Raw genomic sequence first — 6,000 nt, 5'->3', positions numbered from 1 at the left:
ACATTTCCCTACTTGTGTAGCCCCCTGACTGGTGGTGTAACAGATGGGTCATGATTAATGAATCATTCATTGTATTTTAAATTATTTCTTTAAATGATTAGTTCCACATTTTGTGAATTCTTTGGTCACTTAAGTTTAGAGAAATATATTACATATTCAAGGTAGGCATAACATTTCAGGCTGCAAGTGGTATTCATATATTGTGAAATGAGCAATACATACCTTCTACAAAGACCTTCCTGCCAAAGGGCTTCGGCCCAAAACATTGACTAGCTTGCGCCTTGGATGTTGTCTGACCTGCTGTGCTTTTCCAGCCTCACACCTTCAGACTCTGGCATCCAGCATCTGCAGCCCTTATTATCTTCAGGACATTTGTTCCATTCCTTTTGAGATGCAATCCATCAATTTTGGTCCATTTCCCTAAGAATTTGACACAATCTTTTCTGCACTTTCGTGTCTTAAACCATCTTTGTATTTTTGCTAGACGTTATTCAGAGATATCATGCTTAACATTGAATCTCTATATCTGTCTTCTCTATTTCTGCAGTAGATTTTCAATTTTACATATGGAACCAGGCCACTTGTTCGACCCTAGATCCAGACTCCACAAATGGCTGAATTTTTCTCAGAATTTGGGCAAGTGTCAAGTTCATGGAGCTGCATGAAGAGTTTCGTTGTGAGCTGTAGTGAGTTTTCTTGTACAGCTTTATGGTGATCATCTTGCTACCAATAAATCATTCCTCGGGGGGGGGGGGGGGGCGCCTCGTCACACACTATCACAGTGGAAGTGCTGACCCATGCTATAATCTTCTGGGTTTCATGCTGCTGGGGCCATGTTTCAAATGCATGAGCCCAAATGCTACCAAGCTCAGAAATTCCTTTCCCAGTTACTAGTGGTGTACTGCAAGTGTCGGTGTTAGATCCACTGCTGTTTGTCATTTTTATAAATGACCTGGATGAGGGTGTAGAAGGATGGGTTAGTAAATTTGCAGACGACACTAAGGTCGGTGGAGTTGTGGATAGTGACTAAGGATGCTGTAGGTTGCAGAGAGACATAGATAAGCTGCAGAGCTGGGCTGACAGGTGGCAAATGGAGTTTAATGCAGACAAGTGTGAGGTGATGCACTTTGTTAGGAGTAACTGGAAGGCAAAGTACTGGGCTAATGGTAAGATTCTTGGTAGTGTAGATGAGCAGAGAGATCTTGGTGTCCATGTACACAGATCCTTGAAAGTTGCCACCCAGGTTGACATGGCTGTTAAGAAGGCGTACAGTGTTTTAGCTTTTATTAATAGAGGGATCGAGTTCCGGAACCAAGAGGTTATGCTGCAGTTGTACAAAACTCTGGTGCGGCCGCACTTGGAGTATTGCATACAGTTCTGGTCACCGCATTATGATAAGGATGTGGAAGCTTTGGAAAGGGTGCAAAGGAGATTTACTAGGACGTTGCCTGGTATGGAGGGAAAGTCTTACGAGGAAAGGCTGAGGGACTTGAGGCTGTTTTCATTAGAGAGAAGAAGGTTGAGAGGTGACTTAATTGAGACATATAAAATAATCATAAGGTTAGATAGGGTGGATAGGGAGAGTCTTTTTCCTAGGATGGTGACAGCGAGCACAAGGGGGCATAGCTTTAAATTGAGGGGTGAATGATATAGGACAGATGTCAGAGGTAGTTTCTTTACACAGAGAGTAGTAAGGGAATGGAATGCTTTGCATGCAACAGTAGTAGATTCACCAACTTTAAGTACATTTAAGTTATCATTGGACAAACATATGGACGTGCATGGAATAGTGTAGGTTAGATGGGCTTCAGATCGGTATGACAGGTCGGCACAACATCGAGGGCTGAAGGGCCTGTACTGTGCTGTAATGTTCTATGTTAGTGTGGAAGCATTGTTCCAGTTGGAGAAGAAATGACCTAGTGGTATTATCACTGTTAATCTAGATAATGTTCTGGCCTACATGTGACTCTAGCACTGGAGAAATGTGATTGACTCTTAACTGCCCTTTGGGCAATTAAGGCTAGATAATAAATGTTAGCCTAGCCAGCAACATGCTCATCCTGTGAATGAATAAAAGAAATAGCTACTAGGGGCAAGTTGGCACTCTGTTTTGGTGACACAGACCTGGAGGATGTTGGAAAGAAGGGATCCTTCTTTCTTATGACCACCAAAGATTTATACAGGATATAATATATATATACACACACACATATATAAATAAATATATATTATAAAGCTACGATGCGTAGCTATTAAAGAGGCTTGGTTGAGAGGGGGAAAGGCTGTCAGCTTAATGTTCCAGGATTTAAATGTTTCAGGAGCGATAGAGACAGATGTAAAAGAAGTGGAGAGCCTGATTATTGATAAGAATATCAACTGTACCGAGGGATGACATCTTGGACAGCTCAACCAGCAAGGCCATATGGATAGTACTCCAAAAGTGGAAGATGCAATCAGTTTGATGGGATTGTACGACAGCATCCTAATAGACAGTGGCAATGGAACAGAAATAGTCACATGTAATATATGAAAAAATATGAAAATATGGATTGTTTGTGATGGGTGATTTTAACTCCCCATTCATTGACTGGGATTGACTTTGTACGAGGGGCTTAGGTGGGTGGTAACTTGTTAGTTGTGTCCAGGATGATTTTTCTTAACAATATGTAAATAGCCCAACTAGGGAAGGGGCTGTACTCGAACTGGTATTGGAGAATGAGTCCAACCAAGTGACTGACGTTTCAATGGAGGCGCATTTCAGGAACAGCGACTATAATTCTATTAATTTTAAGTTACTTATGGACAAGTGTAGCCCTCAAGTGAAATTACTGAATTAAGGGAAGACTAACTACCACGATATTAGGCTGGAACTGGGAAATGTAGATTTGGGGCAGCTGTTTCAGCATAAATCGGCATCTGGGATGTGGGAATCTTTTAAAGGCCAATTGATTAGAGCTCAGAACCACCACATTCCTGTGAAAATAAAGGAAAAGGATGGCAAGGTTTGGGAATCTTGGATGGCAAGAGAAATTCAGAGATTAATCGAACAGATAGCATAAGATTGAGGAAACTGAAGACAGAACCGTCAAATAACACAAAGGTAGGAGGAAAGAACTCAAACAAGGAATTAGGAGAGCAAAGGGTACCATGGAATGTTTTTGGCAACATGATTGCAGAAAATCCCAATGTTTCTTATACCAGAAAAGCAGAAAATGGGTAATTAGGGTAAGGGGAAGTCCACTCAAGGTCAAAAGAGGAAATTTTGCACGACCTGGATGAAGTGGGTGAGAATTTTAATGAAAATTTGCATTGATATATACAACGGAGGACATTGTGGATAAGGCCTGGGAGGTGTATGTTGATATTCTGGACATATCAATATATTTTTAAAAAGGTGTTAGGTGTTTTAAAAGGCATTAAGGTAGACAACACCCCAAGACCTAATGGGCTCTATCCCAAAATGCTGAGGGAGAAAATTGCTGGGGCCTTGTATGAAATCTTTGGAACACCACCTGTGACTAAAGGGGTGACAGAGAACCGGAGTATAGCCAAAGTTGCTTTATTGTTTAAGGGCAACAGGAATAATCTGACACATTATAGGCCCATGAGCCTTACAAAAGTGGGAGGGAAATTATTGGAGTCAGGATTTATTCACATTTGGAAAACTATGGACTCATTAGCAATGGCATGGCTTTGTTCAGGGTACGTTATTACAAGAGATGATTAATGAGGGAGGGCACTAGATGCTGTCCAAATGAATTTTATCAAAGTCTGTGACAAGAACCCTCATGGCAGACTAATACTAAAGAAGAAATCACATGGGATCTGCAGTGAGCAAGTAAGATAGATATACAGCTAGCTTAGTCACTGAAGACTAGCGCTGGAGGGGTGTTTTTCAGACTGGAGATCTGTGACCAGTGGTATTCCACAGGTATCAGTGCTGAGACCCCTATTGTTTGTAATATATATTTAAATCATTAAGAGAATGTTGGTGGCCTGATTAGTAAGTTGATGAACACCACAAAGACTGGGGAAAGCTGTGAATAGTGGGAATTGTCAGAGGATACAGCAGAATATAGATAGACTAGAAGCTCGGGCAGAGAAATGGCAGATGGAGTTTAATTTAAACAAATGCAGAGTGATGCATTTTGCAAAGTCTAATCCTGCAAGAAATATTCTGAAATTGGCAGAACTATTAATAGCAGCAACATAAAGTGATTTAAGCATACAAGTCCACTGTTCCTTGGAGCTGACGATACAAATGGAGAAGATATCAAGCAGCATATGACACGTATGCCTTCATTGCTCAGGTCATAAATTATAAAAAGTGGCAAGTCATTTACAATTGTATGGAACAGGCCACAGTTGGAACATTATAGTGTGGCAGACAGTACACAATGAGTTTGTGGAGGCTTTGGTCAGGGTACAGAAACAATTTACCAGGATGTTGCCTGGTTTGGAGGGTATTTGCAATGATGAGATATTGGACAAACCGAGTTTGTCATCACTCAAACGAAGGATGAGGAGTGACTTGATAGAAGTTTATGAAATCACAAGTAGCATGGATAGAACGATAGAATGGGCAGGCAGTCCTTTTTCCCAGGGTAGAAATTCCAATTACTAGGGGTAATATAGTTTCAGGAACAAGGGAGTAACGTTAAAGATGTAGGAGGCAAGCTTTTTTTAAAAAACAGGAGGTGACAAATGACTCAAATGCCATGCCAAAGGTGTTGGTGGAAGTGGATACAATAACAGTAATGAGGGGCATCTTGGCTGATTTTTGAATAGGCAGGGAAGAGGGGGATATGGACCATGAGAAGACGGGCTTTTAGTTTAGGAAAGAATCATGTGTCAGTGTGCCATTGGCCTTTTCCTGTGCTGTACTATTGTCATTTGAATTGTCTGTCTAGGTAGTCCTTCCCTCAATGTTGCCTGCAGTAACTACACTTCAAAAATACCTAAGGACATCTTGAAATTATAAAAACCACTATACAAAACAATTTCTCTTTCTTCCTTTCACAGAGTCAAAGTTTATACAGCATTGACAAGGATCCTTTGGCCCATTTGCCAATCAAGCAATCTTCTAATCTAATTCCATTTTCCAGCACTCCATCCATTACCTTGCCTGCTATGGCATTTGTGTTCACCTTAATACTTCCATAAATGTCTTAAGGTTCTCACCTCTACCACACATCTAGGCAGTGAGTTCTAGTTGCCCACCACTTTCTGATTAAAAAAGATTTTCCTCAAATCCCCTCTAAACACCCTGCTCCTTACCTTGAAACTGTACCCTAAGTTACTGACCTCTCTACTAACTTGCACTGTTTCTTCCCATCTACCAACATCAACTTTGTAAAGCTCAATTTAGCCCTCCCTCAGCCTTCTCTGCTCCAAATAGAACATCAGGGGAGGCATTAGCTTAGTAGTTTTATCATTAGTATATCAATCTTTAGATCTGAGTAATGTTCCAGAAACCAAGGCTCAAATTCTGCCATGGCAGATGGTAGAATTTGAATACATTATAGATCCGACTCTTAACAATTATGGATGGACAATAAAATGCTGGCCTGGCCAGCAATGTCCACATTCTTTGAAAGAATAAAAAATAACCTAGTCTAATCTATTGTTGCTTCATAGTTGAATCGTTCCAGCCAAGGCAATATTATAGTGAATCTCTTCTGCAGCTTCTCTAGTGCAATCACTTCCATCCTATAGTATGCTGATTGCACACAGTACTCCACCACTCCAATGGTGGCCTTACCAACGTCATAAACTGCTCCATCATATTTCCATGCTTGTTTTCAAGGCCTTCTTAACCACTTTATCCACCTGTCCTTCTGTCTTCGAGGGTCCATGGGCATGCACAGCAAAATTTCTGATCCTCGGTAATTCCTAGAGTCCTACCATTCAATGTGTACTTCCTTGCCTTGTGAGTCCTCCAAATATGCACTGAACCAAAGGACTCACTTAATTTTACTGGACTGGGGGAGGAGACAGGTG

The sequence above is a fragment of the Stegostoma tigrinum genome, chromosome 5 (genome assembly GCF_030684315.1).
Source record: "Stegostoma tigrinum isolate sSteTig4 chromosome 5, sSteTig4.hap1, whole genome shotgun sequence".
Classification (NCBI taxonomy): Eukaryota; Metazoa; Chordata; class Chondrichthyes; order Orectolobiformes; family Stegostomatidae; genus Stegostoma; species Stegostoma tigrinum.
This window is presented reverse-complemented; position numbering follows the sequence as displayed.